Raw genomic sequence first — 6,420 nt, 5'->3', positions numbered from 1 at the left:
TTCATTGTATTTTCATGCGCTTCTTTCAAAACTTGACGAAACCCAAGCTGTAGAGTTCTCTGATCATTTTGTGAACACTTCCCAAGTTTCTGAAGTATGTTCTTCTGACAAGTCTTGCATTTCCTCAGCTTTTTAATGGCTCAAACACTAGGTATCCTATATTATTAAGATTGTTTTTCTCTTTCTCACATTTGCTCTGTAGTTCTCTCTCTTTGCTGCTCTGGCTCTTGCTCTCTCACACTCTCTTTTCAGATAGTGCCTATTTATATAACATAATTTGTAGAGACATGTTGTTTCCCTAGCTCTTTCTGGAATATAAGATACAGAACAAAATAACAAGCATAAAAACCTTTCAATAAAAGATGTAGAGGGATAGAATTTGTTGTATCCAACTAGTACCATTAACCAATATTGAAATCAATTTGGAAGCCATCATATCACTCACTAGAGTTCTGTTTAAGGTTAATCAAGTCTTTGTAGGCTAAGCCATGCTTGAAAAAAAAGCCAGTATATTCAGGTAAGCCTTTCCGTTTCCTCTCTAAGTTAGTGACTCCCTGAAATGCGTGCAAAGTGACACGAAGCTAATTTTCTGAGGCTGGCCAAAGTCACTCTGGCCCTAAAAGATTCCTTCCTTACAACTGCACCTACAGCTAACAATCCCAACTCCAGCCTCACCTATTACAGTGTAGGGACCTTAGAATTAGAGTGCTAATTCATAGGTTAAGTTTGAAAATATTAGCAGTTTGACATGAATATGATTATTATGTCTCCTTCCCCAATTCTAGCTAATCTCTAAGCACTACAGTAGGAGGAAACCCAAACAGGAAGCACACTCATGAGAGCCAGACTAAAGGGAAAAATCAGGCAGCAAATAAGAACAAGATCTAGTGCTTAACTGATCTGAGCTGCTTTTCTTGGGACCTAGCTGCCCTGTGAAAGAAAACACAGTGGACAGGAAATTAGAAGATAACCCACCTTATCCAAAATGCTGGAAAATCTTATTCTACGATTGTGAAAGGATAAAGTCAAAAATAAGAGAGATGACTTTTATCAAACAGAGATACTCACCACAAATAACTCTCTTGAATTAATATCTCTTAAATGGACTGAATTAGGATAACATTAGATGAACATTCTTTATAAATTAGGAAGAACCAGGAAAGATGTAGAGAGACCAGTAGAGAGCAGGAAACATTCTCCCATAAGGCATGTCAGAAGTCCGGGAGTCTCTCACAATTTTACTTATCATAAATATTCGTTTTCTTAATACAAACAGAAGAGGTAAAATGAATCTTCAAAACCATGTGCAAAAAAGAAAAGAAAAAAGAAGAAAAAAGTAAAACATAATTATATACAACAGTTAAAAGCAGTCTTATTAATGCCTGAAGAATTTGCTTCTTTAGAGGATATTTGCATAAAGGAAAAAAGAAAACAGATTGCACACTTGTACACAGGAGTATGCATCTGTTTGAAAAAGGTTTTTTTTTTCCTTTCCAAGATTACAGAAACTCTTAAATAATTTCAGTCATTCATTTCTGCCTGTTTTCTTCCATTTTAAGGCCAATTCTTTATCTGTTTGCTGAGGCGGAGGTATCAAAAGCATCATATTACAAAAGCCTATAGGGAGCAGAGGTAGCTCAGTGGTTGAGTGCTTGCTTCCCATGTACGGGGTCTGAGGTTCAACCCTTGGTGCCTCCTTAAAAAAAAAAAAAAAGGCCTATATATGGTACCAACTTAAGCATTATTGTTGGAGGATAATTTTCCACCAAGTATTTTTAGTGAAAAACTCTTTGGGATTGAATTGAAAATTGTACACAAAGTGGGTCTGATTTTCTTATTTAGAATAAAGACATTTTAATAAGCTAAAACATTTAGAGGTTTAAAAATAGATGCCAACTTGTGGATGTTTGTTAGATTGATCTATTAAATAAGTTATTCAATTTGAAAAATGAAAGTTATCTGAACACATTTGAAGATCTGTTCAAACCATCCACTCATTTTGTCCCCCTTTACATTTTTTTCAGAGATATACTTCATATTTTTCATATTATTGAAGCAGTGATTACAGATAGACAACTGCAAGCTAGACATATGAATAGTGATTTTTTACACTAAATAAGAACTGATTCCATGACTTTGACAGTTTATCTCTTATGACAGTTTCATTTTGAAGACATTCACTTTTTGTTAATAAAATAAGTGTGTAGGAATACTGCACCTATCATTCTACCCAGCATATACAAAAAACATAATTTAGAAATGTATAGACTTAAAAATGAAAGAGTAGGAGATTGATATGCAATCTGAAGTTATAAAAATCATCAGATAATTAGGAACTATGCTAAGCAATTTATATGTATTCTCTCATTTAAAGTTCCACAGTTTCCTTTTATAGACTAACGAAAAATAAGTTTCATAGAGATTAAGTTGTTCATGGTAACTGAGGTATGGTATAGAGAAAATGAGAATCAATGTTCAATCTAGAACATCACATGACATATTAATTAAAACAAAGCATGGGGTTATGGAGAACCAGATTCATTTTTAAAGAAATTATATTTTATTTTTGCACTCTCTAGTATCTTCTCCAAACTGTTTCCATTTTTATATATTTTATTCTGTAACTTTCCTGATTAACTATTCCCATTGCTACCTACTGTCAGCAGAATCCCATTCAAATATTGGCATCCTAAATTGAATCTTCCATTATTGGCACTGATACTTTTGTGACTTTTTGCCCCATATTCCTTCTCTTGTCTTTTTGCTCTAGTTATACCAAATTACTGCATTTTCATTCTTTTCCATTCTTCTTTGTATTTTACTCACCAAGGCTTCTCCCTGGAATCTTCTTATCTGACCCATTAGTCTAGGAAATGGTATTGTAAGGCTATATATATATATATAGATATAGATATATATATATATAGAGAGAGAGAGAGAGAGAGAGAGAGAGGTGTGGCAAGTGACACCAGATGTATGACAGAAAAGTTTATTAACACTCACAGGTCCTAGAACAGAGAGGAGTGGCATGTCTTGCTGTATATTCCACATCGTACAGCATAAATGTATATTCAACATTCTACAACATAAGTAACCTAACTCTTCAAAAATGACAAGATCCTGAAAGACAAAAGGAAACTAAGGATCTTTTCCAGATTAAAATGAGACTAAAGACCTGACAACTAGATGTAATGTGTGTGATCATGGACTGGATCCTGACCTGGAAAAAAAAAAAAAAAAAACTCTTCAGAGGACATTATGAACTAGATAATATTGTATCAACATTACATTTCTTGATTTTGAAAATTATAACATGTTTATGGAGAAGAGGGCAGGATGACTGCAGTTTACACTTAATGGGTTCAGTGAAAAATATAGATTAGTCAACCAATAGGTAAATATGAGAGAGAGTACAAGTGTAAACGATAAAGCAAATGGAAAGAGGGTATGAAAATTAACTCCACAATTCCTGCAGTTTTTCTGAAGTATGTGAAAGTGCATAAAAATAAAATTGAAAACAAAATTAGGAAGGCAAGGAAAATACCATAAGTACATAGTAAGTAATCAATTTTGTTTTGTTCTGTTTTGCTTTTTATCCATTGAGTCACCATGTTCTCTCAAAATCCACCCAAAGCAACTCCTGGTATGAAAGTCAAGTTTTTCAGCCACAAGGTAATGAAATCATGGCAGAATCCAGATTGCACCCACTTCCAATCATGTGGTGTTTGGTTAATCCACTTAATGTTAGAATAGCCATGGGATTAGAAACCACAATTACGATGCAACTGGAACTGTACTTGATGATCTGAGGAGTAATGAATTTGAAGACATCTGCATTCCTGAACAATTTGAGCTGACTCTCCCTCTTTTGCTGATGGACTTCTGCAGTTATCACCAGAAATTTAGAATTAGCAGTCACAGAGTAATCTTTATGTGCCACAATTTTAGTTGTCTGAGGAAATAAGCATCCATGCTGCAGATCCATCATTTCTCCTTTGAGTTTATCTTCCAAAAGCAAGTACATCAACCAGTGACTTTCCAAGAATGCTTATGGTACATTCCATAACAATTGTCCAACACCCACTACAGTGATCTTATGGTTTGAGACTGTTACCTCTTCACCTGCAACTGTACAATCAGGTTTTCTTTAAGAGTGGCCATTGTGCACAGGAGAGAGAGGGATCTCAAGAGGGCTTTACAAGTCCAAAGATGAAGACAATGTCAGCCCATATACTTTTTTTTAAATAATAGACTTTGTTTTAGTTTTTTTTAAAGATACATAGATCATACAAGATGTTATATCAAAAAATAAAAGAAGATCCCACATACCCCCACTCCCCATCTCCTCCCACTCCTCCCACATCACCAAATTCTTTCATCAGTGTTACACATTCATTGCATTTGGTGAATATATTTTGTAACACTGTATCTGTCCCTGCAATGTCATTCAGGAAAAATCCAAGTCCTGAAAATGCCCCCATATCAAACCTCTTCTTCCCTCTCTCTGTCCTCAGCAACTCCCGTGGCCACAGTCTCCACATCAATGATAAGTTTCTTCCATTGCAAATATCACAATAATTCTATAGTAGAATACCAGTAAGTCCCCCTATCTATATTTTATTCCTCCATCCTGAGGACACTGGGATGGCGATGCATACTCTACCTCTAACTTGAGAGGAGGCTTAGATCCCACATAGCTGATGGATGAATTTCTCCTCCTTGCAGTTGTAGACCCTTTTGGTTCCCTGGTGTGTTGGTTGACCATACCCACTTCCCTGTTAGCCAATATGGGCAAGTCCAATGAACCAGAGAGTACGAGCTACAACTCTGCTGAGACTCGGGGCCTAGCTGGCACACAGTCAGTCCAGAGATACAAGTCTCCCAAGCCTACACTAACCCCAGTGCCAACCAAAGGTTCAGTAAAAGTGACAGAAGAGCTAAGTACAGAGAGGTCACATCTGAGTCCAAAACTATCACATTCAGGAGCACAAATTCTAAAGTAGGGCCCACAGGCAAGGCATTGAACTCCATAGTCATCTGTCATGATGGGAGGTCCTGGGTGTTTCCATAGCATTCAGGAGAACCACCACTTGAGGTTGTATCTACTTTGGCTGTCTCTGAGATCCTGCTAAGATGTGCATAAGCACAACCCCTCTGATGACCTCCCGACTTACACTGAAGACTCTTAGCCAAATAAACTCAATTGTCTTTACCATTTCCCCCTTTCATTCAATGTCTTTTTCTAGTTGCATCACCAGCTGTTGCTTGGTAGAAATTTCTTGGTGTCAGGGAGGCTCATCCCCAGGAGTCATGTCTCACACTGGGGGAAAGGCAATGCATTTACATGCTGAGGTTGGCTTAGAAAGTGGCCACATTTGAGCAACATGGAGGCTTTCAGGAGATAATTCTTAGGCACTCTGCTGCTGTAGGCCTAGTTGAAATTCAAGCACACAGGCTCATAGCATAAAAAATTTTTAGATCACAGTAAAGTCACATATAAAATATAGGGGTCTCCCATATACCCATATTCCCCCTTCCCCAGAAATGATCTTTTTACATGTGGATGTTACATTTACTGCAACTGATGTACAGATATTGAAACATAGCTACCAACCACAGGTCCATTATGGTTTACATTATGGTTTACATTTTAGACTATACACTTTTATAAATTTTTGGTGCAGTTTAACATTGCCTGTATCTATCATTGCAGGATCATGTAGAACATATCCATTGCCCCCCAGTTATCTCCTTTTCCATCTATTCTATACTTCTCAGCCCCTTACCTCAGGGCCTACAGTGACAACCATTCTTCACTGCTTGAAGGACAAGATTGCTAGAATCAAACGCTGAGGGCTTGACACACTAGTCACAGCCATCTGATATTTGACAAGGCCACAAAGCCCACTCAACTGGGAGACAAGGGCCTCTTCAACAAATGGTGCTTAGAGAAGTGGATATCCATATGCAAAAGAATGACAGAGGATTACAATCTCACATTTTTTACAAAAATCGATTCAAGATGGATCAAAGATCTAAATGTAAGAGCCAAGACAATAAAGTCTTTGGAAGACAATGTAGCGAAGTATCTACAGGACCTTATAATAGGAAATGGCTTCATGAACTTCACACCCAAAGCATGAGCAGCAAAAGAAAAAATAGATAAATGGGACCTCCTCAAAATTAAAGCCTTTCGCACCTCAAAGAAGTTTATCAAGAAAGTGAAAAGACAGCCTGCCCAATGGGAGAAAATATTTGGTAACCATATATCTGATAGGAGCCTAATATCCAGTATATAAATAACTCCTATATATTGAAAATACAGGCAAACAACCCATTTTTAAAATGGGCAAGAGATTTAAACAGATGCTTCTTCAAAGAAGAAATACAAATGGCTAAAAAGCACATGAAAAGATGCTC

At 36.7% G+C, this 6,420-nt stretch overlaps 1 pseudogene; it reads right to left on the bottom strand.

The window, feature by feature from the left end:
• Positions 1 to 3,564: 3,564 nt before the first annotated feature.
• Positions 3,565 to 4,161, bottom strand: LOC139436639 (L-lactate dehydrogenase B chain pseudogene; annotated as a pseudogene).
• Positions 4,162 to 6,420: the final 2,259 nt, after the last annotated feature.

The sequence above is a fragment of the Dasypus novemcinctus genome, chromosome 16 (assembly GCF_030445035.2).
Source record: "Dasypus novemcinctus isolate mDasNov1 chromosome 16, mDasNov1.1.hap2, whole genome shotgun sequence".
Taxonomy (NCBI): Eukaryota; Metazoa; Chordata; class Mammalia; order Cingulata; family Dasypodidae; genus Dasypus; species Dasypus novemcinctus.
Note: the sequence above shows the minus strand (reverse complement) of the source record. Positions and strands in the feature narration are given on the sequence as shown.